This window comes from Mytilus edulis, chromosome 10, assembly GCF_963676685.1.
Source record: "Mytilus edulis chromosome 10, xbMytEdul2.2, whole genome shotgun sequence".
Lineage (NCBI taxonomy): Eukaryota > Metazoa > Mollusca > Bivalvia > Mytilida > Mytilidae > Mytilus > Mytilus edulis.
Genome location: NC_092353.1, coordinates 62,548,653 through 62,565,533, shown reverse-complemented (window position 1 = coordinate 62,565,533; position 16,881 = coordinate 62,548,653).

Here is a 16,881-nt window from a genome sequence, read left to right as displayed (position 1 = left end):
TACTAAATCAGCTTAATTATTTGCAGTATAATGCAATGGAAAATACTTTTGAATTACAAGTGTTTTCTCGCGAACGTATGATATTGCTTTTTTTGTTTTACATGTACCAACTTGCAAATGCTTTGAATTTTTTGAACATGTCAGGAATAAGTATAATATAAGCACAAGATACAAATGTTAAAATGTCGCGAAATTGTCTTCAAATCTAGATAAGTAATCCTGTTATGAGCTGAAAAATATATTTATATAAGACGCGGGTTAGCTTTAAACATGCATATGCGATCAAGAGACATTAATATCTTTACACAGATAATTTTAAGACGCAAATATCAAAGAGGTGGTTGGAAATGCAAACCTGTAAACTTCTCCAACAGTTAATTTGATAAGTGGTAAAAATTTGCATTAATCGTTTAACAATCTTATCTTAATTTAATATAATTACATTAGATGTATGTTTCATTGTGATACTTTATTCTGATTGGCTAACTGCACATCACGTGTTATTCCGTAAGCAATTGCATTGCTCAATAAAACTTTTCATTCATGATAACACGTGGTCCCACAATAAAGTGCAAAGGTGAATTAAATAAAACAATAATAAAATTCGTGTGTTCACGATAATTGCTTAAAAGTAAACGGTTGATTTACACAACCTCCGTTAACTATCGTTTCATCTCGGCCTCAATAAGTGTATTACTAACAAATAAATAGCTTTATTCTGTACTGAAAAGGTAAATTTGCTTGATATACAGTAACTTACTGAAAGTGTGACGAGATGACTAAAGCTTTAATTCTTTTCCTTCGCATCTATGTACGTTTCGGTAGTACAGTTTGTCGACAGGTTGTAGGTGTTCCTATGGACATCAATTGTGTCTGATTAAAAGTAGACTTTTTAATTACAATTTATGGCCAACTTTACTGAAGATCCATTTGAATTTTATTTAATCGACAAATTTCACCTCTCTTGTAACGTACTGTTACAAGAAAGGTGAAATATATGAAAGGGATATTCAAACTCGAACTGACAATGCCATGGCAAAATACGAAAAACGACGACAAATACCAGTACTCAACATATAACAAAGAAACGACGACAAACACCAGTACTCAACATATAACAAAGAAAACTAAGACAAACACCAGTACTCAACATATAACAAAGAAACGACGACAAACCCCAGTACTCAACATATAACAACAAACACCAGTACTCAACATATAACAAAGAAACGACGACAAACACCAGTACTCAACATATAACAAAGAAACGACGACAAACACCAGTACTCAACATATAACAAAGAAACGACTACAAACACCAGTACTCAACATATAACAAAGAAAACACGACAAACACCAGTACTCAACATATAACAAAAAAACGACGACAAACACCAGAACTTAACATATAACAAAGAAACGACGACAAACACCAGTACCGACGACAAACACCAGTACTCAACATATAACAAAGAAACGACGACAAACACCAGTACTCAACATATAACAAAGAAACCACGACAAACACATGTACTCAACATATAACAAAGAAAACGACGATAAACACCAGTACTCAACATATAACAAAGAAACGACGACAAACACCAGTACTCAACATATAACAAAGAAAACGACGACAAACACCAGTACTCAACATATAACAAAGAAAACGACGACAAATCCCAGTACTCAACATATAACAAAGAAAACGACGACAAACCCCAGTACTCAACATATAACAAAGAAAACGACGACAAACACCAGTACTCAACATATAACAAAGAAACGACGACAAACACCAGTACTCAACATATAACAAAGAAACGACGACAAGCACCAGTACTCAACATATAACAAAGAAACGACGACAAACACCAGTTCTCAACATATAACAAAGAAACGACGACAAACACCAGTACTCAACATATAACAAAGAAAACGACGACAAACACCAGTACTCAACATATAACAAAGAAACGACGACAAACACCAGTACTCAACATATAACAAAGAAACGACGACAAACCCCAGTACTCAACATATAACAACAAACACCAGTACTCAACATATAACAACAAACACCAGTACTCAACATATAACAACAAACACCAGTTCTCAACATATAACAAAGAAAACGACGAAAAACACATGTTTTTCGGTCTGTGCGTCCGTTCGTTCGTTCGTCCGTCCGTCCATTCGTCGGTCTTTAGGTCCTGCTTCAGGTTAAAGTGTTTGATCAAGGTAGTTTTTGATGAACTTGAAGCTTAGTACACATTTTCCGTATGATATGATCTTTCTAATTTTAATGCCAATTTCACGGTCCACTAAACTGATAGTGCGAGTTGAGCATCTGTGTACTACGGACACATTCTTGTTTAAAAAGATTTGTAAAAAGTATCTTGTTTCTTCATTTTGTTTGTTTATACATCAATAACTTTGTTTATGAAATAAAGACATGAGCTTTTTTTATGACCAAAACACAATATCCAGATCAAAAATTTCATTGTTTCTTTCTTCATTTTTTTTAATAAATGGACTTTGTTTTTCACTGTTTACATTAAGATACAGTCTTGAGTTTAAGTGTGTATCACATCAATGTTTTTGACAAACCTTCATGGAATCTGATGAAATTTGAAAAAAAGCTAGCTTATTTAGACCAAAATACAGTATTAAGAGCAAAATATTTAAAATATTTATATTCTTTTTTCAATTCCATAATGATCAATGGACTTAGTATTTTTACTAGCAGCATTCAAATACAGTCTAAGGTTGAGTTTTTCAGTCATCAATAACTTAATGGAATGCTACGTAAGCTTTTTATGATAGAAAGACAGCATCAAGAGCAAATTAAGAAATATGGTTTTTTTTCCTTTTCCTGCATTTTACTGATTAAAGGACTTCAATTACTTTGTCAAACTTTCATAGAATTTAATGCGACTGTGACAGAAGATTTTTTATGATGAAGGGATAATTGTAAATCATATTTCGTTTTTTTTTTGCAATGGCATTGTCAGTTCGTTTTCGACAAATGAGTTTGACTATGACTTTTGGATCTTCCGCCCCTCTTTTACTGATAAATTTTAGTAGTATACATTTACAGACAGTCTGGTATGTTTTTGACATGATACATTTATAAACCTTCATGTATTGTTATAAAACTTGGACATGTTGGACAGATGCTAATTTCCAAAATCACGAAAGTTTTAGCACATAAACCATATTAAAAAATTCTTTTGAAATGCGTTTTATGTCCTTTTTTTTTTATTGTTATGTACCAATTTGATAAACTTTTACATACTTATAAAAATGAGAAGATGTGGTATGATTGCCAATGAGACAACTCTCATACAGAAACCGAGTGAAATAAAACAATTAAAGGTCACCGTATAGCCTTTTACTATAAGCAAACCCTAATACAGCACAGCAAGCCACAAAAGTCCACGGAACAACAAATGCAAAACAACCCAAACCAACGATCTATGTACAAAACAATATTTGAAAAACAAATATGATATACAACAACAAGCGACAACCACTGAATCAATGCTCCAAATCAGAACAAGCTCACATGTTAAGAACGCAGCGGGGTTAAAAATGTTCGCCGGCGCCGAACCCATCTAGTTTTTTCTTATTTATATTTTCTTCTATATAGCTGGATATTATGGTCTTGTTTTTATCCTTGCTTCAGTTAAGCTTTCGTATCGATAACAGTTTTTTTTAATAAATAATACTGCGCAGACAGATGAGAAGGTTGTTTTTTGCATTTATGATATTTACAAAGCCACTTTCCGGACACATCGTTAATGTAAATTAGAAAGGAATCTGCCGAGGAATTAAACTGGTGTATCTGAAGATTCAAAGGACGATTACGAAACTATAAAACTATTTGAAATTGGATTTTGCTGTATTTATTGCAGTATATCATTGTAATAATCTTCATTTTCTGGGGAAAATTCGGTAAAATTTAAGATCAACAGGGAGAGCAGCACGACAAAGACGGAGAGTCAGACAAATTAACGTTGCAGGCCGAGATGGTTACGGAGTGTGGAATACTTACAATGGTGATGGTGGAGGATATGATTATGATGGAGGCTGGGATGATTGTTATGGTGATGATGATGGTGGATAGTGGGTGGAGGTATGGTTGTGATGATGATGGTGGTGGTGGTGGTGGAGGTGAAGGCGGTGGTGGTGGTTATGGTGGACGCGGTGGATGTGGTGGATATGGTGGTGGAGGCGGTGTTGGTGGTGATGGTGGTGGCGGAGGTGGTTAATGAGAATAGGGTTGATGATTTTAGAATATGTATTTTAAGAAATGTAAAAAAAAATGTCTATTTGTAATATATGTATATATATAACATCTTCATGCCTTATATATCATGTACTGTAGTACGTCGCTAGATTAAAACTGACGAGGAAAGGTAACACACGGCCAGCGAAAGCTCTTTTTTTGAGAGCCCAGGTGGTCGTGTGGTCTAGCGGGACGGCTGCAGTGCATGCGATTTGGTGTCACGATATCACAGTAGCATGGGTTCGAATCCCGGCGAGGGAAGAACCAAAAATTTGCAAAAGCAAATTTACAGATCTAACATTGTTGGGTAGATGTTTAGACGAGTTGTATATACATTATGTACACAGCCAGGTATCACCATCATTGATGGCGATCCGATGGATACATCTGTTGTAGAGTTGTCACTGACTCAGACGTACTTATATATATGTATTTTTTTACCGTCGTTTGCAATAAATGAAACCTATCAAGCAAGATAAAGCCACTGCAACAAACCCAACACTAGCGCCTATATACACCAATATTCTATCGGCGTCTACAAATTAAAATATATTTTAAAAGTTAAAAGTAAAACTGTTTGCTCTTTGTATTCACATTTTTTATGTTTTTCATACACTTCTATCAAAACTTTCAATTAGTCTAAATTGGTGTTAATATCACGATAAGATTTTTAGTTTTGACTCCTTTAATGTCAAAGATGCAGGAAGCTGGAATAGTTGCAGCTGCACATGGCTTGAATATTTCGTTACTTCATGCCAATCAATAATTTTAAAACGATACCTACAGGAATAATTGATAAAAACAACATCCCCGAATAGAATAAAATACAGAAGTGATTTAATTTCTGTATAAAAAAAATACAGACCAGATAATCTATAAGTCTGACCAGGCTACTGCAAAACTGGCCGATTGAAAATTGCAAGCAATGATAGCACAGACTTCAGTGTATTATGTTCTTACAAACAAGTGTAGATATGGTATATTTGTTTGCGATTAGCGCAAAGTTACCTATCCAGAAACGGAGTACTATTAAAAGCTAAAGATCGCGAAATCATACAAGTGCATTAAATAACTTTGCCAACGCATTATCAGTTTGTTTTCGACTAATGAGTTTAAATGTCCTTTGGTATCCTTCGCCTTCTTTGACTCGTAAAGGATAATGTATGATCAGGGCTCTTTTATGACCATTTGGTTTCGAATCCAAAATGTGTGTAACATATCTTTTTTATCTATCTTTATAATTCATGTTTGTGCATTATACTTTTAAAGTTTATGAAAAAACGCCAGCAGCAAATGTCCCTTACGCATTGTGATTTTTTTCTTCCAAACTACAGCACACTAGGAATTACAATGTAATTATTTTACGAAAAACGTTTCAAAAACTGGCCGATTGAAAGTGTCAATCGTGAAACTGTAGACTTCTTTGCATTGTTACGATGACATAGTGCACCATTTCGTAGTTTCTCTATTCACATGTACACTTGATAAGGATTGATAATGGCAAAGTTTCTGTAAAATTGTTTAATGAAGAAAAAGATGAAATTTATTATTGCATACCATGTAGTAAGATAGTACCATCAAGTTCTTTATCTTCTTTCAATTGTTGTTGACCTGTTTGAGGAAGATTCATTGAGTTTGGCCTTGTGATATAGAGGACTGTTTTCTTTCAGTTGCCATTTGAAAGGTGTCGTCATCTCCAATAATCTGTTGTGTTCTTCCTGTTTGTAGGGAGCTATCTTGGCTATTATTTACATTTATTAGCTTTCTCACGGTCTCGGCTACAACATTCTCACTTGGAGATGATGTAAGTGTTAATTTCTTGAAAAAATCAAATTTCCCACTTGGCTTCGTTTGCTTGGTTGTATTGGAACTAAGTCGGTTGCTGTTTAATACCCTTGGGTCAACACCTAAAAGTCACAAGGGAGGCGCAGTTTTATTGGATTGAAATGAACCGCTAGGTGAAGTAGAAACTAATATAGCCAATTTTGTAATATAAAGGAACTTATATTAAATATATAAGTATATATACGAATGACATATACTGACATTCAATGTTGTTTAAAATGAATTACACAGGGAGAGCTATTCAAATGGAGTTTGCGAATAATCAAAGTCAAAATCCGAATACATTTACATGAGCCAATCGAAGTGGACACTTTAAATTGATTAAGTTCGTGCAAATGTATTGCCATTTAAACCCTTGTATTATTCGAACACACTAGAATCATCCGTGTGCGCAAACTCCGTACATTCATCAATTCGTTCTAGAACTACATTTTCTCTAAGTATGTAAGATACATTTCCTAAAACTTTTCAATCTAATTGAATATCAATAATGATAATAATAATGATGATCATGCTAATAATGTTAAAAAACATCCAATTGTGCAGTAAACAAAACTAGACTTACGTGAAAGGTTTCACAACATGTCGGATAACTATTTTTTGTATATACTTTGTAATGATTAATTTAAAACAACGTATCGAGTTGAGCAATATAAGGGATCTTTGATGAGTTTTTAGATGGTCTCAGCAATATAAGGGATCTTTGATGAGTTTTTAGATGGTCTCAGCAATATAAGGGATCTTTGATGAGTTTTTAGATGGTCTCAGTGGTTTTGTCAGTTATTGTTGAACTTTACATTTGTTAGTGATACATAAAGTACCGGTACCTTATCCCGGTATCGTTAACGTTAGTATTTATGGTATATCAGTGATAAGGTTAGTACTCGTTAGTTCACAATATATATAATAATTCAACTAATGATAATATGCAACTGAATAAAAAGACGATAATACGATAAGAAGATAAATTAATTTTGTCTGCAATCAAATTATGGAAGTTTTCACATTTGCCTTCTTTATTTATCAATATTTCGTAATGTTGAAGAAATTCCTTTTTGAAATATTTCAAACACATTAACTTGTTTTGTTTTTGCTCGGATATATAATATCCTTTGTATACAGTAAAAAGTATAATTGTTAGTAAATCATTAATACTGTAATAATTTGAATCGTTTATCTTGTATCTATACACAAGTGGTCCAAGTGATATAATATGATGTCCTATTTTAAGTTTATCGAGTAATAGTTTTATTTGATCCCAAAATGATTTCAGAAATTTGCATGTCAAAAAATAATGTTCATAATCTTCAATGATATTACTTTTATTACATAACGGAATTTTACTTATTTGCCAAGAGATAAGTAATTGTTTGGTTGGTAAAATGTAATGTAGAAATGTCCATCTTAACATTTTCAATTTATTATTTTGTATATTATTAGTTAAAGATAAAGAGCAGCATCTGTTCTCTTTTACTTGTGTTGTTTTCTAAATTAAGCATTTTGTCCCATTTTTGCCATCCTATTGGTTTTTCACAATATATATTTAATAAGGAAAGTAAAATGTCTTTGCAGGTATTTTTTTTTTTATTGATACCATTATTCTTTTTCTATCTTTAAATCTAAATTCGGAGTCAGTAGCAACTTTTGTTTTAATTGATTCTTCTTTAGTTAGCTCTTGCTACCACGGTTTTTGTACGTCTTTCATCAATTTAGAATATTCTGAAAACCAATTACCGTGGCAAGATAGTTTATCTAAAATCATATTTTGATTAAATGTTCCTTTCTTATCAATTATGTCATTTACAAATAAAATTTTACTGTTTATCCAGTTTTTGAAATGAGACATTTACCGTTTAATTTGATATATTTATTAATATAAAATGCTGTCTAATCTATTTATCTGATAGTTGAGCTGATTCCTTTTCAGAAACCGAATTTATCCATGATATGATTATTTTCAAGAAAAATTGTGGAATTAATTCTTTTAGTTTATTAATCGAATTAATATTGTTAAAGCTAATTTTAAATATAAGAAATTCTTGTCCAAATTTATCTAAGTAAAATTTTGCTAAGACTTTCCAGTTGGGTGATTGGTCTTCGTTATCAATGATTTTTTTCACCCAATTAATATTATCGCTTCTATATATTTATCTAGGTCTATCATTTTAAGCCCGCCAGCATGGTAATTTTTACACTTTTAACTTTTTCTGGTTTATTGTTTCATATACATGTAAAACTATATATTATTTTTTTTAACTTTTGCTAGGTATTCTTTATCAATTTAGGTTACTGATGCAACATAAGTGATATTTGGCAGGATTAATGACAGAGAAAAAGTTATCTTATCTAACATAGTTAAATTTCTTCTATTCCAGTCTTTAATTATTTTTTCAGATTTTTCGTATTGTCGTTGCAAGTTTAATTTTTTTACATTCATTTTCATTAAGTCCAAAGTATATTCCCAAAACTGATATCGGTTCTTGTGTCCACTTAATGTTTTTAACTTTATCTTTGCAGGACTTTAAATTGCAGAAGATTTAGGCTTGAAAGTGATCCGAAAATTTCGATAATATTCGAAGTTAATGAAACTTCCTGTTTTAAATTTAAAAATTAAGTGGTGTCATCTGCAAGCTGGCTCAACTTTAAAGTATGGGTTATATTATCTAGTTTAATTTGAAAACCTTTAAATTTTTTATATTGTGTTAATTTACATGCTAAAATTTCAACAGCAATAACGAAAATTATAGAACTTGCAGGACACCATTGACGGTGTAAACAACCACTCATGTTTTATTCAAAATTTAAGGAGAAATTTGTGCTAAAATATGTTGAAGCTGTTTTACACTGCAGTCAATACGTACTGTACAAAGTTAGTTATTATCCCCACATTATCAGATGTTCCTGTAAATTCGACAATTATGACAAGAGCATATGTACTTACAATTAAACTGTCTCAAATGATTGCTAGATTCTTATGTAAATCTCTTCTAGACATTTCTTGCAGTGCATGGAATTTCATTTTTAGAGTATACAATATAGTCGATAAAGGTCACCAAAACAGTTCAACTAACATGCATACATTTTCGAAACAACAATTTATAGATAATGTTGGTGAATAATATGTTATAACTCAGTATTAATAAAAGATAGCTAACATTGAATTGTTTAGTTTGTTCCTTTAAACAAGTTGAAACATCTATAAAAACGACCAGACAACTTTCTATTCAACCTTTTGTGTAAACTCCTTTGTCAATGTCGTAAAATGGATACCCATTTTGGCTCGTTTGGAAGCTGATACATTTTTACCTAATTATATGGTTCTAAGCACCGGGTATAATGTGTGATTAAATTTTCTGAAAAAATTGAGGTCTTTTTGAGATACGAAAAAAATCTATATGTTCACACGATGATTTTTTTTGGAAGTTCAGTTCACCCTAAACATTGAATATTTGAATATTTCCGTATTTTTAACATTTTTATTTTGTGGCCGTCTGTTTTTCAAAGCAGCACACTCATAAGTCGAAAAAAGCTGATAATGCCGTTTCAAAAAAAAAAAAAAAAAAAGATAAAAAGACAAACAACAGTATAAAAAACACAACATAGAAAATTAAGCACTGAGCAACACGAACCCCACAAAAACTGGGGCTGATCTCAAAGTAATCATTGAGTCATCGACTTCGTCTTTATGTTATTCCTCGAACAGTTGCGTACTTAGAACAGACATCTATAGTGGGTTCGTCTGAAATTTTGTGACGACTTCTTTTTAACTTTCATATAAATTATTGCCTCCATGATAGCGTCTTCAGTTGTTCATCAGAGCTCTTCAAATTTGCAACTCATCAAAATTTTGGATGAATTGGATAATCAGAAATGAACTCAAATGAATTCGAATTGGGACAAATAAAGTATATTATAGTAATTATTGTTGCCTGGATAATACCATCAGTTTTTTCAGGATCCTCTTCAAATTTAAATGAAGGTTGATAGACACATCAAAACCTCCAAAGAGTTTGATTAGAAAAATTAAAATTAGTGAGCATATTTCGGATTGGGACTAGTAGAAATATTATAAACTTATTATTATGGTCGCAATATAATCATTAAAGTACCCTGTCATATGTGCAGTTACCGCCAGAACATGGTATTATAAGCTTTACGTCACTGGTTTATGTCATCTTCTAACATAACAACTGCCTGACGTATAGGATTATGGTTTCCTACAAGTATTTATTTACTGTCAGTGTACTTTCATGGTCTGCAACACGATATGCATTACTGTTGATTTAAAGGTTCTTTTTTGCCCAGATGCTACTTTTTTACCCCTTATATTCCACATCCCCAGTTTTTAAACCACTATATTCAACATCCCAAAATCGTGTCATCCCCTTCAGGAACTGCACATAGAACAGGATACTTTAACCGTTGATATTATAACCAGAGACGTCACAAGATATTGATTTTACTTCAAAAAAAGTGCTCTACCTATTCTAAATCATGTTTGAGTAGTAGTATGATACATGTGATAAATAACAAAAATAAATTTACATGCATTATGCGGTGCAATGTTAAGGTTATGAGAAATAATAGTACAAAGCTCGTAAATTGCAATTTGTGGCCTGTCCCGCGTTACATTTAGCATGATTCTGTTTGACACTTAAAGAGCGTAGTGGATTCTTTTTACGCAAAATTGCTACATTTTCCTTCGTTCATGAACGTCAATACACCTCATTATCCGTTTTCCCGTCGAAACCGGATGTAGTCGAAGAAAATATAGGAACAAGATGACGCATGAGGTCCCGTATCTATCCATGTTGCTAAATCAAAATCAAATTTTAAAGTAAAAATGCGACACAAAGAACAGTCTCCTTAACACAACATGCACGTTGATGTTGATGTGTATTCTCAGTGCTAGAAAACTCGCATTCATCAAGGTTTAAAATTCAAATTTTCACAAGACTCGAAAAGTATAAATACTCAAGTACACATTGGTACATGTATGTTGATAGTACGCTACAGAATTAAAAAGATAGCTTAAACATTTACTGCTATATCTAATGCCACCCGAGATAATTTTTCTACGTTTGGAATGGCGAGTTTAGCATGTCAGAGTATACAAAACGAACTGTTATAAATACAAATAAATGACTTACAAAACTTCCTAATTTCCGGAAATTACAAAAATTACTTCATGATGTTCTTTTCCTTGTATACCACTTTCTTGTTTACGTGTGATGTTTGTGTGAGCCGAAAAAACTGCGGGGTATTCTTTAATTATATCAGAAGTTGGTATAACTCGTAACCCAGTAGGCAATGATGCTGATCCGGAAGATGGACAATTAGAAGAAGCAGCTCGGCCTTTGAAATCCATAGCGTCCGTCGGTTCTTCGGTTTCCGTGTTTATTAACGATTCTGAATTAAATACAAACTTGTAACAAGAAAAACGGACATTATACCGGGTGCATCGGTTACTTATATCTGTTCCGAAATTAACGTAAATTAAGCCCATTTTGTAACCAGAATCACTACTACATTTAGATATTTAAGAAAGTTTCAATAATTACATGTAGGTCATAACCAAAGTGTTTAAATAAAAACAGCATACTTCAATTGTTATACACTTTCTTTGTTTAAGTAATTGGTCTGCATTAAATCTATTCTTGACGTTACAAAAAAACCGAATGCATTTTCCGTTATATTAATTCCAATGAAAATATCATATTATAATGGTTTTAATTCAATGTTAATTACATGTACATGTAATAAACAGTTGTTAGTATTGAGAAGCATTGATAGACTTTCAAAAATGAGCCTCGGTATAGCTTTTTTTGTTGTTTTTCTTCTACCTTCAGTTTTTGTCCTACGATCTGAATAAAATGAGATACGGGACATACATCAAAGAAACAACAACACAGGCATTTTAATCGCTCCTTGATATGTAATAATTGTCAAAATTCTACTCTTTTTTTCTAAAGTTATAATCTCTTACTTTTGAATTCACGTCGTAATAATTTATGATGCTATTGATTTGTTAAGAGTTTCTGTATATATAAGAAGGTTTTCTTATTCATAATGATTTCAATGAAGTACACATTATGATGACTTGTTCTTTTTATTTTATTCAGTGCAACCTGTAAGATAACAGTAACTTCAAATGGCTTCTATATCAATTTAAAAAAAACCACAGCTAATATTCTACATGTTCTATGTGATAGTGGTTCTGAGTCCATAGTACACTGTGCTACTCTTTGTGTTTTGAAGATACAATGTCGTTTTTTTTCTGGAATCAAAATGGAAAATGTAAGTTGCATTACGTGGTTATATCTAACACAACATCGTGTACAGACATTCCTAGTACTGTCTACTACAGTCTATTACGTACGTAATAGAAGGTGAAATATACTATACTATTATCATTTATCTGTTTCTAAGATGACGTGCTGCTTGGCTGCTTTCGCTTTGTACGCAACAGCGGGCCAGCGTAATACATTTCTCAATTTGTCATGTTTATTTTTAGAGCAAAATCACATTCTTATGTGCATAGGTTTTGCTCTTACGGTTTTCTGCCGCTTTAATAACTGCAACTACTTACCCTCAACTATTGTATTTGTATTTATATTGTAATTGTATTTTCTCTGTAAACTTGTATTTAGTTTTTATTTTATTTTTGGTGCATAATACATATCTATTCAAAAAGATGTTATTTGTGAAGAAACACCAGCAGCAAATATCCCTTAGATGTACGCATTGTAATATTCTTGTTTTTCCTCCAAACTTTTTATTACAGCACACTAGAAATTACAGTGTAAATATTTTTCGAAAAAAAAAACTGTCCGATGAAAAGTGTCAATCGTGAAACTGTACAAACTTCTTTGCATTGTTACGATGGCACAGTGCACAAATTCGTAATTTCTGTTTTTTGCACCTGATAAGGAGTGATAATGGTAAAGTAATCTGTAAAATTCTTTTAAAAAGAAAATGTTGAAATTAAACATTGCATACCATGTAGTAAGATAGCACCACTAAGTTCTTTGTCTTCTTTGAATTGTCTTTAACCTTATTGAGGAAGAGTCCTTGAGCTTGGTTTGATTGATGCTGGGTTTTTTAATTGACCTTGTGATATAGAGGACTGTTTATTTCCAGTTGCCATTTGTAAGGTGTCGTCATCTCTAAGAAACTATTGTGATCTTCCTGTTTGTAGGGAGCTATCTTGGCTATTATTTACATTTATTATCTTTTCTCACGGTCTCGGCTACAACATTCTCACTTGAAGATGATGTTAGCGTTAGTTTCTTGAAAAAAAATCAAATTTCCCATTTGGATTCATCTGCTTGTTTGTATTGGAACTGAGTCGGTTGCTGTTTGATTCCATTGAGTAAACACCCAAAAGTCGCAAGGGAGACGCAGTTTTATTTGGTTGAAATGAATCATTAGGTGAAGTAAAACTAAGATAAACTGTGCAGAGAAAATTTTCTTGGATCCCATGGAAACGGAATAAACGACTGGTTTATGGTTTTGTCGAACTCTACTGGTTGATTAGAACCGCTAGATGCAGATTGTATCCTTTCGTTCTGTAGGAAACCCGATTCATTTGAGATGGATGTGGGATTCAATGTAGTCATTTGATCACCTGTTCTGACTGGTTGACTGTTGGTAAATCTCTCCTGATTATTATAGTTTGTAGAGGCTAATTGTTGGCTGATGGGAAATCTGAACATAACAAATAACTTACAAACTGACTTTCAGACATCTTAGTATTTTGTTTTTTGATTGCAATTACGTATTTTTCACATCTCCTTTTATTCATTTAATGATGTAAATCAGTGCGGATAAAAGGATTCCAAACGTCGTGGACAAAAATTATATCAACTTCAGGAACAAAAACACTAATTGAAAGCCTATTGCTTATTATATTAAAATTTTCAATTTCAGGCTTTAAAGTCCACATTTTTTTCAGTTCAAATAAAGTAGCAGTCATTTCTTAAGAATTCATTTCAAATCTATGCCTTATCTTGACTTTGGCTGAAAGTTTTAATATAACTTTTAATTTCATATAAGAGCGCACTGGATCCCGGAAGTTTGATTGTTACTTCTGGTCAGAACAACTGTTAATGCTTGAATAAATATGGTTCTAGACTGCTTTCGGATATAGAAAAGCTTTTTAATTGGCCCTTTATAAACTACTACTTTGCATTTTCTGAACTTAATTCCGCATAATACATGTAATACCTATCTGTAGTGTTTTGTAGACTTGCTTGCATTCTTATACAAGGTTTTTGATTTTTTTGGTATCATCTTTGTCTTTTATATGTGTATATACAGCATGCAATAACTTCAAATTTACACTTATGTACAGAGATGAGTTTCATTACAAATACTTGTATTTCGAAGTCGATGTTTTTCGGTAATGATACCAACATAAGTAATAAAGAAAGAAACGAAAAAGATACTTATTATGAATAATTACTTTTTACAAATTATTCCTTTCCTTTTTATACTTTTTTATTCATTTCCTTACGTAAAAGTTTAAAAATACCTTACCCACCGAAGCCAGATAGGTCCATACTAAAACTGTCACTAGTGTTAACATTATGTGTAAAGACAGTACTTCATGAAATTATAATCAACTTTAACGAATCTTATGTCCTAACAAGATAAAACGTTAAATGCCTCATTAGTTGTTAGTTTCACGAATCTTTAACATTTTTGTTCACTTTCTATCACGTATTTCGTTGTTTTGATAGATCAAACACATCTTCTAATGTATTTCTAATCACATGATTGTCAAATCTGTTTATATAATATAATAGAGAATCGATCTGTCAATAATTTCTACCGATTTTAAACAACATTGTGCATGTTGATGGTATTTGAAGTCGATGTGTTTGCCAAGAAAGGGATAGAACATTGTATCATATTAAAATAATAGAATCTAGTGCACATTTTTAATAGCGTGAATTAATAAAAAATGTACATTAAAGTCGAAGAATAAATAAACAGAACCAGGATCGAGAAACAAACGCCAAAAAGACAAAAAAGTCACAAAAACCGCTAATCAGACAACAGAAGATGGAGCAACACGAAGCACAATTTTTAATTTGGTAAAAACGAAAATGATTGTTTTACTAGATACGCATGTATATTTTACACACACAAAATTACCCATGAAGTTGCCTTTTCCAGTCATTTTGTAAATACATACATTGAAAATGATAAACATGTGAGTAGAATGTACAGAATGATACAAAAACTGAAACACTTTCGATTTTGCATAAAAATAAATATAACCATTAACAAAAATTTTTGATCCATAGTCTACCAGCCATGACATTCATGACAACCAGCTACAGCAAATAATGATACGATGACAACAATTTCTCGTGTCACTGTCATCATTCTATTGGTGGTCGATTGATTGATTTGTGTTTAACGCAACTTTCAGGATATTCGTGGCAGTCAGTTTTGGCGGAGGAAACCGGAGTGCCTGGATAAAAAAGTCTAGGGATTATGTAGGATAAGTGCTGGAATCGAACTCACCACCTGAGTGTCGATAGGCCAGTGATACAGTACTTTGACTACCGCTCGGCCACCATGACCCGATTTCAAAAGTTTACGCCGGCGTTTACACAAAAAAAAAGACTAACATTATTAGATTAAATCACGTGTATATGTAGCAACTTTACCTGACCATATAGGAAAATAGGTATTTAGTCGGATCTTAACACGTACTTGTGATTTGGTTAAAACCGGTTTTGTTCAAAATATACGAAGAAATGTCGAGATGTTCAGGACTTAATTAAATCCGTATTTCGGTAGGATGGTGCAAGAATACGATTTTTATTGCGTCTTACACTTTGAGAAGCGAATAACCTTTAACTACTTTATTCAAATATTGTGTAAAAACGTTAATTTTGAGCTATGAAAGTCAAGTGGCTCGAGTATTTTTCTGAGGAAGTTTTAAAAAATTGCAAAGAAATATTTTTACATTGGGTTAGCTTTCTTTAGTCTTAACTATCTATAGATTAACAACTTTTGACTATATTTATAATTTAGAATCATCATTGAAGGTGGGGGACGATTTCGCAGATAATTAATTATATTGATGTGCCATTTGTATGCAAGAGTGACATTTCGTTGTATTATGTGACAATTCGAAAAAGTTATGCGAGTATTCTCTCCCCTTAACAGGTTCATTATTTTATAATTAAGTTTAGGTTTCTGATATAATTTTTAATAATTACAAAATGTATCAATTCAATATATTTCAGTTTTTGTTATTGGTGTATTAAAAACATTGATGTACGAATAGAAAATGAACCAGCGTAATATAATGGTAATCACAGAGAGGGACCAGCAAGTAATTTTTATTTGTAGCTTATTCAACGTTAAAACAATTTTCCACTATAAACGAATGTTACTTTATACAAATATAAGGACTTTGTTAGCTAAATCTACAAATCTTATTAGATATTATGATTTTTTATTGCAATAGATTAACATATACTATATGTATTATAAACAAAAAATTAAACTAAAATATTTAGCTATTTTTTTTTATCCTGTATTAATTCAAATGAAGTACTTATTATGTAATTTAATTTTATGTTATTATTTGAATAATGATATTATAATTAAAATGAAATAGTGAACGATAATGCATTACACTTTTTAACCTTTTTCGATAATAAATATATCTATTACACTTATCACTGTCTTGAATATTATTTCCTTTCGTCGTATTCTTTTTT